Genomic DNA, 15,661 nt, shown 5'->3' with positions numbered 1-15,661 from the left:
GGTTTCTAGTGTATCCTGTTCTCAGCTGTGGGGCTATTTTTAATGTGGCAGTATGGTATTTATCTGTAAGTTTAATCCAACAGCATGGTGTCTTTATGTGTGCGGTAGAAGATGTCTGCTAATAAAGGGTGAGGCTGTGAAGGGGATTCATGCTGAGTGAGTTCCCATTATATTTACCGCTGAGTCTGTCTTCAATGCGGTCGCCATCTTGGATTTGTCGTGGCCTGTGTGTTGCGGTCTTACACGCCTTTTTTGGGCTGGTAAGTGAGGCTATCGATGGAGGATGATTTCACCTCATGAAGTTCAATCACCGGAGATGTTTTGCGACCATAAAGTCGGTGATATGATGAGCTGCTGCAGAGCCTCTGATGCTGGAGCTCCGTTACACTGCGGCCATACTGGTGCACCGCTAAACTCCGCCCCTCCCAATCTGTGTTTTCTAACTTCTGAATGATCACAAATTGATAACGCCATTTCCAAATTGGGAAAGTTTCATATTAGATTCAAGCAGATAGTGTGAAAAACAATCATACAGTGCATAGATTGGAACCTTTTCAGTGATCATAATCAATCACTTTATTTTGTTATAAAAATGGACACAACAAATTCAATACAAAAAGGGTGTTGATAAATTGCAAAATTGGCCCCTAGACATATTTGAGAGTATTCCAAGACGATTTGGAATAATTCTATTAAGTTTTACATGTGCACTACACGATGAAATGGTCACAGATGCCATTTAAGATGTATATATATCAATATATGTTCTAGATTCATTAAACCTATATTTATTGTATAGTCCCTTTGTATGGGTGAGAGAGACATTTTCCTGTTTATTTAAGGGACAGTATACCTGATATCTCATACAGGAATCTAGATCTGTGGGCAATGCGAATGAACAAAAATCACAACCTTTATGGTTGCAGGCGCATTTTAACCAGCCATTACCGCAAACTCGTGGTAGCAATTAGTGTTCTAAAAATTAACCCGAGATCAGATCTCAGATCTCTGATTCATTTTAAAAATGTCCCCCAGTTGCCCCCAAAATAAAGTGTAGTTTTGGTTTTTTAAAACAAAAAAGGAAGCATTTTTATTTTTTTTTTCAAAAAATATAACTGCAGGAAGCAGTTTTTAGGGGTTAAAGTGTGAGGACATTGCGGTCTATGGGGACTGTGTTATTCCTATAAATATGTATGTATATGCTTATATTCATATATATTTATGTGTTAATATGTTTATATACATATATATTTATGTGTTAATATGTTTATATACATATATATTTATGTGTTAATATGTGTATATACGTATATATTTATGTGTTAATATGTGTATATACATATATATTTATGTGTTAATATGTGTATATACATATATATTTATGTGTTAATATGTGTATATACGTATATATTTATGTGTTAATATGTGTATATGTTCATATACGTATATATTTATGTGTTAATATGTGTATATGTTCATATACGTATATATTTATGTGTTAATATGTGTATATGTTCATATACGTATATATTTATGTGTTAATATGTTTATATACATATATATTTATGTGTTAATATGTGTATATACGTATATATTTATGTGTTAATATGTGTATATACGTATATATTTATGTGTTAATATGTGCATATACATATATATTTATGTGTTACTATGTGTATATACATATATATTTATGTGTTAATATGTGTATATACGTATATATTTATGTGTTAATATGTGCATATACATATATATTTATGTGTTACTATGTGTATATACATATATATTTATGTGTTAATATGTGTATATACATATATATTTATGTGTTAATATGTGTATATACGTATATATTTATGTGTTAATATGTGCATATACATATATATTTATGTGTTACTATGTGTATATACATATATATTTATGTGTTAATATGTGTATATACGTATATATTTATGTGTTAATATGTTTATATACATATATATTTATGTGTTAATATGTGTATATACGTATATATTTATGTGTTAATATGTGTATATACGTATATATTTATGTGTTAATATGTGTATATACGTATATATTTATGTGTTAATATGTTAATATGTGTATATACGTATATATTTATGTGTTAATATGTGTATATGTTCATATACGTATATATTTATGTGTTAATATGTGTATATGTTCATATACGTATATATTTATGTGTTAATATGTGTATATGTTCATATACGTATATATTTATGTGTTAATATGTTTATATACATATATATTTATGTGTTAAAATGTTTATATACATATATATTTATGTGTTAATATGTGTATATACGTATATATTTATGCGTTAATATGTGTATATACATATATATTTATGTGTTAATATGTGTATATACGTATATATTTATGTGTTAATATGTGTATATACATATATATTTATGTGTTAATATGTGTATATACATATATATTTATGTGTTAATATGTGTATATACGTATATATTTATGTGTTAATATGTGTATATGTTCATATACGTATATATTTATGTGTTAATATGTGTATATGTTCATATACGTATATATTTAAAATTTGCTGCCCATCGCTGCAAGACTTACTCCCTTCGTTGCACTAGGTTCTCTGCCGTGTCTCACGGCATGAGAACGAGGCTCCCATTGGAGCCTATGGAAGTGCGCTCTTATGAGTGCAAATCTTCCATGCAATGCGAACACGAGGTTGCATTTGCATTGCGTTTAACTTGTAATACCAGCGCACATTTACATGCGCTGGCATTACTGAGTAGAGTACAAATATCGTGCTCACATAAGCGATATTTTTCACTCCACTTGTAAATATTCTATATTTTAGTTCATTTAGGTAATTAAAATATCATTTTCTCAGATACTGTCATTGAGTCCATGACTTTCACTTGAATCTTATGAAAGATTAACCTGTTGCTGGCTTGGCTGCCCACAATTACCTACTCATGCAAGTTCATTTTTCATAAGTTTCCTAGCTGAAACTGTGCCAGGGTGTGAAGACTAGACTGTGTGTTCATCGTTCTCCGTTGAAATTTTGTCTATGTATTTGTGGTCATTTTGGTGTCTACAAAAAGTATTGTATAATAGGACTTGGCTTCACAAAAAAGTTTTATGTATACTATTTATTAAAGAGACGCTACACTCTATATAAAATAGCAACATCTTATCATGTTTGACTTTATTTACTTAATTGTTTATTTATTTCCAATGAAACAAAATATGAAAAATATCTCTTTGAACTTCCTACTAATTCTCATTGGCCGCTATTGTGTGCTAACATCATATGAGCACATTAAATAGCGCTTTAATGCTTTGTATTGCACGCAAGTGCAACACTTAAATGGTGATCTGTAATACGAGCTCAGAAAATTAACCAGAGATCAGATTTAACACATAAATATATATATGTATATATTCATATACATATATATTTAACTTTTGCCCCCCATCGCTGCATGACTTTCCCCCTTCGTTGCGCTAGTTCTCATGCCGTGTCTGAGAACGAGGCACCCATTGGAGCCTATGGAAGCGCGCTATAGTGAGCACAATTCTTCTGTGCAATAGAAACGCAAGGTCGTGTTCGCATTGCACCTCACTTGCAATACCAGCGCACATTTGTGTGTGCTGGTATTACTCAGTTGAGCGCAATTAACGCTTTAGCGTAAGCGATATTTATCGCTCATCATGTAATCTAGCCAATAATGTGTTTTTCACAAGATTTGAAAAAAGAAGGAAACATAAATTTGGCAGTTAGAAAGGAACATAAATAAAGGAGAAAATACTGCAATCCACTTAATTGAATTCATCTCTAATTGATGCATTTAGGATCAATCATATGTCAGAATAAACAGTATTCTAGGAAATATGATACAACTTTCAAACAATCTTATAATTTTAATGGAAGTGATACTTGAACCAAAATGCATCACTTCAACAGCTGTTTATTGCATATAAGATATTTTGTTTATTTTATTTTGGCTAAAACAGCACAAAACAAAAACAGTTTCTCAAGTAAAAAATTATATAAAAATCATTTAGATATAACATTTACAAAATATTATTATTATTTGTAATCAGTAAAACCAAAAGGGCAATACAGAGCTTAAAGGGACATGAAACACAACAACTTTCAAATTTACTTCTTGGTATCCTTTATTAAAGAAGCATCAATGCACTACTGGGAGCTAGCTGAACACATCAGTTAGCCAATAGCAAGATGCATATATGTGAAGCCAGCAATTAGCAGGTAGGTCACAGTTCCTGAGCCTACCTAGGTATGCTTTTTAGACATGTAATGGATTTTACAATGAGTAAAACAATGCACGTCTAATGCTTTCCAACAAAGGATATCAAAAGAACTAAGTAAATTAGATAAAGGAAGTAAATTGGAAAATTGTTTCAAATGATATGCTCTGTCTGAACCATGAAAGAAAAATTTGGGGTTTCATGTCCCTTTAAAGGGACACTCAAGACAAAATTAAACTTTCATAATTCAGAGCATGCAATTTTCAACAACTTTCCAATTTACTTCCATTAACAAAATGTGCCCAGTCTTTATATATTTACATTTTTTGAGTCACCAGCTCCTACTGACCATGTGCAAGAATTCACAGAATATACATATATGCATTTGTGATTGGCTGATGGCTGTCACATGATGCAGTGGGAGTGGAAATAGACATAACTGAAATTTGTGAGAAAGAAATCTACTTCTTATTTGAAGTTCAAACTAAGTGCTATTGCATTATTTTGTTATCATGTATTTGTTGGTTATACAAATATACTGTATGTACTGGTCCTTTAAGTGCTGTGAGATTAAAGGGACATGAAACCCCAATTTTTTCTTGTTTTGGTTTCAGATAGAACATGCAATTTTAAACAACTTTCCAATGTACTTCTTTTATCACAATTGCTCTATTCTCTTGGTATCCTTTGTCAAAGGAGCAGAAATGCACTATGGGAAGCTAGATGAACACATAAGCTGAGCCAATGACACCAATCAGCAGCTATTTCCAAAAATTGCTACTCCTGAGTACAACCTCAGCAAAGAATACCAATAAATTGACGCAAATTTGAAGACAGAAGTAAATTGAAAGTTGTTGACAGTTTCATGCCGTCTCTGAGGCCCTGATATTCAAAACCTCTCTGCTCAGGTGAGATATTCTAAAATGATCCTACAGCACTGCGAGATCCCTAGTGAAATTTTCAAAATGCAGATTTTGCTTCTCTGCATTTCTGTATGTGAAGGAGAAACAAGCACAGGTCAATATAGCATTACATGACGTGAGAGTTATGCATCATTTATACTTTGTGCTTTCTATTTTATATCACTTTACACTTCTGATTACATTTTATTACATTTAAACTTTGCACTTTCTATTTTTTATTTTATTTTGTATACAGCAGTTTATTTAGGATTGTGATTTTTCAAATTCTGATTATGCCTTTAAAGTTTCTGTGTAACTTTAACAAATTAGACTCATACTTTATATATATATATATATATATATATATATATATATATATATATATATATACTGTATGTATATACAGTATGTGTACATTTTACAAATTAGTTTGCATGTCTTTTATTAAAATTAAAACTGAAAAACTGTCAGCTTCAGTTTCCCAGAGAGCTTCATAACTTTCTATGTGCCAGATAATCAAAATTTCTCTAGTTTGGAGAGAGAATATAGTGCTGACTTCACAAAAGCAGAACTCACTGAATTTTCTAAGAAAAAGGGAGGAATCAGGAAATCCAAGAGAGATGAGAGATGCCTTACATAGAAAGTAATGAAACTCTCTGGGACACAAAATTTCACATGGGAGAGAGAAGGTAACTGGAGAATACCTGGGGCTGATATAATGGGGCCTATCTATCAAGCTCCGAATGGAGCTTGATGCCCCGTGCAGGCTCGCCAGAAACAGCAGTTATGAAGCAGCGGTCACAAAGACCGCTGCTCCATAACCTGTCCGCCTGCTCTGAGCAGGCTGACAGACATCGCCGGAAATCAACCCGATCGAGTACGATCGGGTTGATTGACACCCCTCTGCTGGCGGCCCATTGGCCGCGAGTCTGCAATGCTGCAATGCTGCAATGTCTGCAATGCTGAATATGGCGAGCGTATTGCTCGCCGTATTCAGCGAGGTCTGTCGGACCTGATCCGCACTGTCGGATCAGATCCGACAGACCTTGATAAATAGAGGCCAAAGGCTCCATTTGCATCCATTCCAAATTAAACTGAAATGTTTTAACTACAATTTAACTTGCTTTTCTCTATATTTTAGTATATATTATATTTATTACTTTTCTGTTTGTTAAAATAATTGTATTGTGAATTTTGAGCAAACTTCACCTGCATACAGCTGGCGAGAAAAATCAGTGAGGCCAGCTCGTTTAAAATGCTTAGAAAATTTCACAAGATTTGTGAGAGAGCTTCAGACATAGGCCTCTATTAAACAAAGGTCTTGCAGACCTGATCCGAACAGTGCGGATCAGGTCCGCCAGACCTCGCTGAATGCGGAGAGCAATACGCTCTCTATATTCAGCACTGCACCAGCAGCTCACAAGAGCTGCTGGTGCAACGCCGCCCCCTGCTGACTCACGGCCAATCGGCCGCCAGCAGGGAGCTGTCAATCAACCCGATCATACTCGATCGAGTTGAATTATGGCTCAGAGCAGGCGGACAGGGTTATGGAGCAGCGGTCTTTGTGACCGCTGCTTCATAACTGCTGTTTCTGGCGAGTCTGAAGACTCGCCAGAAACACGGGCCGTCAAGCTCCTTTCAGAGTTTGATAGATAGGCCCCCATAACCTGGGAACTCCCCTGTTCAGCCCAGGGAACTGCCCCGTCCCTCCCACTTTCTGAAACTGTCAGTTTAAAATGGAGAAAATAAAAGTGCAATGTAATGTTATACAAAGTATAATACTAAGTTATTAAAGTAACACAGAAACTTCCAAAGCATAATCAGAAGGTGTAAAATCACTGCTAGATCAAAATGTAAATGTATTAAAGTGAATGTAAAGTTTCATGAATTAGTGCCCGGTTTTTAAAAATACTATTAAATACAGGGGCACTTTCATTCATGAAACATTTTCTTTAGCAAACACAAACCGCAATCCTCAGCAAGCAGCTCCTCTGTACTTAGAACTTTAATGCTGAAACCGGCTTCCTCCAATCACGGTGTGGCCTCACAAGATGGACACTCTGGGGTGAAAGCCATGATTGGAGGAAGCCGGTTTTGTCATTGCTGAGGTAAGTACAGAGGAGCTGTGGGCGAGGGATCGCCGGTCAGGGTTTGCTAAAGAAAAAGGTAAGTATTTTAAAAAAACGCTGCAATGTAAAGTTTCATGAATGAAAGTGCCCCTGTTTTTAAAAGTATTTTTAAAAACCTGGCACTCATTCATGAAACTTTACATTCAAATGAGAAAATTACAAATGAGAAAGTGCAAAGATGTAATAATACTGAAAGGACCAAATCTGAAATGTATAGTAATATAAAATACAATGCACAAAGTGTAAGTGTAACAGAACTTTCATATCATGCAGTGCTATATTGCACTGGGTTTGTCTCTGCTTCATAAATGAGAGAGATCTCGCCGTGCTGGAGAGTTCTACCCTTTTTCTTTTGAAAATTCAGTGAGTTCATTCTTTGTGAAGTCTGAACTACAATTTCTCTCTAAGCTGGAGAATCATTTGAATATCAGGGCCTGAGAATCTTGAAAGTTTAATTTTGATTTTACTGACCCTTTAATGTCTCTTTAAAAGGCTATTATAGTGAAAACAATGACATGTTCTCATTCGTTAGAGCATGTATTTTTAACACTAGCAATGGTGCAAGTCTATCGCCTAGATTTAGAGTTCTGTGTTAGCCGTCAAAACCAGCATTAGGGGGCCCTAAAGCTGGTTTTGGCCGCCCGCTCAGTCAGGAAAGGGTCTAACGCTCACTTTCCAGCCGCGACTTTTCCATACCGCAGATCCCCCTACACCAATTGCATAGCCTATTTTTTCAATGGGATCTTTCTAACGCCGGTATTTAGAGTCTTGGCTCAAGTGAGCATTAGACTCAAGACTTCAAGACTCCAGCCGCAGAGAAAAGCCAGGAGTTAAGAGCTTTCTGGGCTAACGCCGGTTCATAAAGCTCTTAACTACTGTGCTCTAAAGTACACTAACACCCATAAACTACCTATGTACCCCTAAACCGAGGCCCCCCACATCGCCGCCACTCTAATACATTTTTTTAACCCCTAATCTGCCGACCGCACACCGCCGCAACCTACATTATCCCTATGTACCCCTAATCTGCTGCCCCTAACACCGCCGACCCCTACATAATATTTATTAACCCCTAATCTGCCCCCTCCAACGTCGCCGCTACCTTACCTACAATTATTAACCCCTAATCTGCCGACCGGACCTCACCGCTACTCTAATAAATGTATTAACCACTAAAGCTAAGTCTAACCCTAACACTAACACCCCCCTAAGTTAAATATAATTTTTATCTAACGAAATAAAATAATTCTTATTAAATAAATTATTCCTATTTAAAGCTAAATACTTACCTGTAAAATAAACCCTAATATAGCTACAATATAAATAATAATTATATTGTAGCTATTTTAGGATTTATATTTATTTTACAGGCAACTTTGTATTTATTTTAACTAGGTACAATAGCTATTAAATAGTTAATAACTATTTAATAGCTACCTAGTTAAAATAATTTAAAAATTACCTGTAAAATATTTCCTAACCTAAGTTACAATTAAACCTAACACTACACTATCAATAAATTAATTAAATAAACTACCTACAATTATCTACAATTAAATCAACTAAACTAAATTACAAAACAAAACAAAACACTATATTACAAAAACAAACACTAAATTACAAAAAATAAAAAAAGATTACATGAATTTTAAACTAATTACACCTACTCTAAGCCCCATAAAAAAATAACAAAGCCCCTCAAAATAAAAAAATGCCCTACCCTATTCTAAAATAAATATTTTACAGCTCTTTTACCTTACCAGCCCTTAAAAGGGCCTTTTGCGGGGCATGCCCCAAATAATTCTGCTCTTTTGCCTGTAAAAAAAAACATACAATACCCCCCCCAACATTACAACCCACCACCCACATACCCCTAATCTAACCCAAACCCCACTTAAATAAACCTAACACTAAGCCCCTGAAGATCTCCCTACCTTGTCTTCACCACGCCGTGTATCACCAATCCGTCCAGAAGAGGGTCCGAAGTCTTCATCCAATCCGGGCGATGTCTTCATCCAAGCGGGGGCTGAAGAGGTCCATCATCCGGCTGAAGTCTTCATCCAAGCGGGGGCTGAAGAGGTCCATCATCCGGCTGAAGTCTTCTATCAAGCGGCATCTTCAATCTTCTTTCTTCCGGATCCATCTTCATCCCGCCGACGGGGAACATCCTTCTTCACCGACGGACTAACGACGAATGAAGGTTCCTTTAAGGGACGTCATCCAAGATGGCGTCCCTTCAATTCTGATTGGCTGATAGGATTCTATCAGCCAATCGGAATTAAGGTAGGAAAAATCTGATTGGCTGATGGAATCAGCCAATCAGATTGAGCTCACATTCTATTGATCGGAACAGCCAATAGAATGCGAGCTCAATCTGATTGGCTGATTCCATCAGATTATTCCTACCTTAATTCCGATTGGCTGATAGAATCCTATCAGCCAATTGGAATTGAAGGGACGCCATCTTGGATGACGTCCCTTAAAGGAACCTTCATTCATCGTTAGTCCGTCGGGGAAGAAGTATGTTCCGCGTCGGCGGGATGAAGATGGATCCGGAAGAAAGAAGATTGAAGATGCCGCTTGATAGAAGACTTCAGCCAGATGATGGACCTCTTCAGCCTCCGCTTGGATGAAGACTTCAGCCGGATGATGGACCTCTTCAGCCCCCGCTTGGATGAAGACACCGCCCGGATTAGATGAAGACTTCGGACCCTCTCCTGGACGGATCGGTGATACCCGGCGTGGTGAAGACAAGGTAGGGAGATCTTCAGGGGCTTAGTGTTAGGTTTATTTAAGAGGAGTTTGGGTTAGATTAGGGGTATGTGGGTGGTGGGTTGTAATGTTGGGGGGGTATTGTATGGTTTTTTTTTACAGGCAAAAGAGCAGAATTCTTTGGGGCATGCCTCGCAAAAGGCCCTTTTAAGGGCTGGTAAGGTAAAAGAGCTGTAAAATATTTATTTTAGAATAGGGTAGGGCATTTTTTTATTTTGGGGGGCTTTGTTATTTTTTAGGGGGCTTAGAGTAGGTGTAATTAGTTTAAAATTCTTGTAATCTTTTTTTATTTTTCGTAATTTAGTGTTTGTTTTTGTAATTTAGTATTTGTTTTTTTTTTGTAATTTAGTTTAGTTGATTTAATTGTAGATAATTGTAGGTAGTTTATTTAATTAATTTATTGATAGTGTAGTGTTAGGTTTAATTGTAACTTAGGTTAGGATTTATTTTACAGGTTATTTTGTATTTCTTTTAGCTAGGTAGTTATTAAATAGTTATTAACTATTTAATAGCTATTGTACCTAGTTAAAATAAATACAAAGTTGCCTGTAAAATAAATATAAATCCTAAAATAGCTACAATATAATTATTATTTATATTGTAGCTATATTAGGGTTTATTTTACAGGTAAGTATTTAGCTTTAAATAGGAATAATTTATTTAATAAGAATTATTTTATTTAGTTAGATAAAAATTATATTTAACTTAGGGGGGTGTTAGGGTTAGGGTTAGACTTAGCTTTAGGGGTTAATACATTTATTAGAGTAGCAGTGAGGTCCGGTCGGCAGATTAGGGGTTAATAATTGTAGGTAGGTAGCGGCAACGTTGGGGGCGGCAGATTAGGGGTTAATAAATATAATATAGGGGTCGGCGGGGGTTAGGGGCAGCAGATTAGGGGTTCATAGGGATAACGTAGGTTGTGGCGGTGTACGGAGCGGCAGATTAGGGGTTAATTGTATAATGCAGGTGTCAGCGATAGCGGGGTCGGCAGATTAGGGGTTAATAAGTGTAAGGCTAGGGGTGTTTAGACTCGGGGTACATGTTAGGGTGTTAGGTGCAGACTTAGGAAGTGTTTCCCCATAGGAAACAATGGGGCTGCTTTAGGAGCAGAACGCTGCTTTTTTGCAGGTGTTAGGTTTTTTTTCAGCTCAAACTGCCCCATTGTTTCCTATGGGGAAATTGTGCATGAGCACGTTTTTGAAGCTGGCCGCGTCCGTAAGCACAGCTGGTATTGAGAGTTGCAGTGGCGGTAAATTATGCTATACGCTCCCTTTTTGGAGCCTAACGCAGCCCTTCTGAGAACTCTAAATACCAGCATTGTTTAAAAGGTGCGGGGGGAAAAAAGCACGCGTAGCTAACGCACCCCTTTGGCCGCAAAACTCTAAATCTAGCTGTATATGTTTAACCCCTGCAATCAGCAGCGGGGTATGAATTAGAGCTTGTATTTTTTTCAGTCTAATGGCCATTTGAACGTACATAAAACAGTTGGAGATTGTAATATAAAATATTTAATTATGTAGTAAAAACATTTGCAATATACTTTCATTATTTATTTTGTCCTCTTTTCCAGTAAATTAACTTTGAAACTTGTTGTTTTTCTCAATTCTATTGAGTTTTCATTACGTAATGGGAGCCTCCATGTTTGAACCTAGGTTTTTCACTTATCTCTCCCCTGCTTAGGAAAATTACTAGAGACACATATAACACAGGTAACAAAACAGACTGTGTAAACAAGGCTGTGTAGAAAAATTGTTAGTTACTTTAACAATCGTATATTCTACACCAGGGTTGGAACTACCACTGGTGCAGCTGGTGCAGTGGCATCAGGACTCCTGTGCTGTGGGGCCCATATATACAGAGCAGCATGTATATTATTACTATTGCTTACTACAGAGTTTTGGGGCCCTCTGTTGAGTAGGTCTGCTACTGTTCCACACATCCTTGTTCACACAATCTCTTTTATTGCCTGATTTATATATGTCTCTTATTGTCATCAGCAGATAATAGAGAAAACCTAGATTTAAACATGTCAGACCTTATTACTTTATAGAAAATAAAGTAGTTTATTGAGAATAAACCTTTACCCTTTCAAACAGCTAATATAATTATGAAATACATCTTCATACAGTATTATTCTATGGCTAATCTTTGCATTGAATACATCATACTGTCTAGCATGTATTTACTATGTAATATCCCTTTAAACATTTCATAACCATCTATATAAATGCAAAGAAAATGCAAATTGGTCTATTTGCTGCACTGTAAAAATGTAATTTTTTTAATTTTTTTATTTTAGAGTTTATTTAACATCGGCCAGAGTGTTCCAGAATTCTATCAGAATTGTTTGCTTGGGTTTAACAGACCAGACAGAAAGTCCCACTCTGCGCTATCAGGAAGGAAAAGTACTCTTGAACAAGTGTGGAAAGCAACAGATGACGGACTTATTTTCTCAGCTGTGTCTGCTGCTTCAGTCACATGGTGTATAATCTGCACCTGTGTGACCATAAGCCGCCATGCTATTAAAAGCCTGGGACAGAGATGATGTCATATATTTGACCTCTCAGCTCCTAAGTACAGTGATAAACTATAACATATTAAAATACTTATATCATTTAACAGGTGCCATTAATTAACTGCAACCAACTGAACCTATCATTAGCATGGGGGGGGGGGGGCGGACTGGAAAACTAGAAATGTACTTGATAAATATTTAGTTGAGGAAACATCTTCAAAACATTAATTAAAGGGACAGTAAACACCCTGTAATTACAATCCATTTATACTGTCTTTCTATAGAATAACATATCAGCCAAGTATAAACATTTAAAAAATATGTATTTTTTATTTCATAAGATGGTGAGAGTCCACAGAAAATTTTGATGTGTGGGATAGAATTCCTGCCACTAGGAGGAGGCAAAGAACCCACAACAAGACATTTTAATCCCTCCCACCTCCCAGCACCACTCAGATTGTTCTTTGCCTCCCAGGAGAGAGGATAAAGATAAAGGTCTTCCAGCTATTCACTTAAGAATTATATTATGGGAGCTCAGACCTATGTGAGACCCATTGCCCCTGGCACATATCACTGCAGAGGAAGGGGTACAGGAATACCAGGTTATGTGGTCTGTATTTCCCTATGGGATTTCAGCCATAACTAGCCTCAGGTGTCATGGGGACATGTTCCTTACCCTCCTCCTGTGGGATTAAAGGTATTTCCTCTCAAATCCTCTGCTGTTACCTATGCAGCACTGGGTGGGCTCTCTACTGGATACAGCTACAGTCATCGTACTGTTAAGCTCAGTGGAGTGGTGCTTCACTCAGGTAAGTATTTCTACAGCACTCACACAGCCCAAATGCTATTTGTACATACTTTTCACAGGTATATCATAGCCAAGGGGACTAAGCCTGCCTACCACAAAAGCTAATATTTTGGGACTTGAAGGAACTTTTATCACACTTTGAGTACCTTTGAGACTCCATTTATCCTGTATTTTACTCCAGCAGCTCTTTTACTCTTTTTGGATTATTATTTGTTTTAAAATTTCTTTATGGCCCTTTAATGACATATGAAATCCAATTTTTTTCTTTCATGATTCAGATAGAGCATGCCATTTTAAGCAACTTTCCAATTTACTCCGATTATAAATTTTATTTTATTTTTTATTTGTGACACAGTTATGGACATCATCAAGATTGATGTCAAGAATATGTCCCTTGCAGTCTTGATGCGATGGGCCTTATGGCTTAGCCGATGACATGGTGTCCAAAAACAGATTAATGACTCTTTCCTTCCAAGGAAAGATTCTTTTTGGACTAGACTCTATTATCAAGACTGTTACCAAAAGGTAAAGGAGCCTTCCTTCCTCAGGATAAGAAGTCAAAGGGAAAGAATAGGCCGGGAAACAGTTTTTGTTCCTTTCATTCATTGAGATCAGAAGTCTTCCTCCTCTCAAAAGACAGCGTCCTCCAAGCATGCCTGGAAACATGGATCTTCTTGGGCTAAAATTAAGCAAAACAAGAAGTCCAACTCCAATTCTAAATCTGCAGGAAGGTGTGGCCCCCAAACCAGAATCTCATGTCCACACGAATACTATGAAGGCAGCTGCTTTCATTCAATGTGTTCAGAATTTGGAGGAAATAGGCATAATTGTACCTGTACCTGTCTCAGAATAGAGACAAGGTTTATATTCTAATCTCTTCATTGTTCCAAAGAAGGAAGGGACTCCCAGACCCATCTTTAATCCTGATACCTCCAGCAAGGCCCCACATACCTGGTATGCAGATTTGGTTCAGATGTCCAGTTTTCCCTCTATGGCTTCTTAATCAGAAGAAAAATCTCTTGTCTCAGTGCCCTCTCTTCCACCCAGATCTCAAATCTCTAAATTTAAAGGTGTGGAGGTTGAACACCTAATTCTGAAACATACATGTTTCTCTGATTCGGTTATTGTCACTTTTTTGCAAGCTAGGAAACCTGTCACCCGAAAGATTTACCATAAGATTTGGAAGGTGTACTTTGATTGGTGCTTTTCTAGAGGGGTTTCCTGGCATTTCTTCCAGATCCCTAGGATCCTTAAGTTTCTTCAAGATGGTCTTGTCAAGGGTTTGTCCGCTAATTCCTTGAAAAGCCAAATTTCAACTTTATCTGTTCTTTTTCACACAAAGTATAGCCAGACTTCCTGATGTACATACCTTTGTTCAAACATTGGTGAGAATTATATAGCCAGACTTTCTGATGTACATACTTTTGTTCAAACAGCTGTGAGACCTATTTCTCCACTTTGAAATTTGAATTTAGTTCTTTCAGTTCTCCAAGGTCCTCCTTTTGAACCTATGCACAGCATAGATATTAAACTTTTGTCATGGAAGGTTCTTTTTCTTTTAGCTATATCTTCTGCTGGAAGAGTTTCTGAATTATCTGCTTTATATGATATTCTTCCCAAGGTTGTTTTTTCAGAAAATATCAATCAGGAAATTGTTCGTTCATTGTTGTGTCCTGATCCTTCTAATTCTAAAGAACAGCTTCTTCATAAACTTGATGTTGTTAGAGTGTTAAAGTTTTACCTTCAAGCTACTAAGGATTTGGAACAAAGTTCTAGTTTATTAGTTCATCATTCTGGTTCTTGTAAAGGTCAGAAGGCTATTGTGGTAGCCTTAGCTTTTTGACTCGAGCAGGTGATTTACTAAGCTTGAGAGAAAATGCAGGCACTACTCGGTGTGTAAAAAGTAAAAACACAACCTTTAATCGGCTTGGTTAAAAATATACAAACACTACAATTCAGGACAAAAGACGTGACTACTTGCATAACACATCTCCCCACTGGCTAAGTAGGGATAAGACACAAAAACGCGTAAAACACAATGACAGACCCGGGAAACAAGGGACCACTAACTGTGCAGAAGCAATTGCATGTAAAAATCCTTCCACGGGTGAACCTATGACCCCTTTTCCTTCTCATGGTGCCACTCAGAGGTCACACACTGTTTTACTTTTTATATGAAACTTTATATTTGTTTAAATACAAGCTAGCATCTTTACCAAGTATTATTGATTATATTTGCCAGGCTATAAGGCCTACACGGACT

This window comes from Bombina bombina, chromosome 2 (genome assembly GCF_027579735.1).
Source record: "Bombina bombina isolate aBomBom1 chromosome 2, aBomBom1.pri, whole genome shotgun sequence".
Lineage (NCBI taxonomy): Eukaryota > Metazoa > Chordata > Amphibia > Anura > Bombinatoridae > Bombina > Bombina bombina.
Note: the sequence above shows the minus strand (reverse complement) of the source record.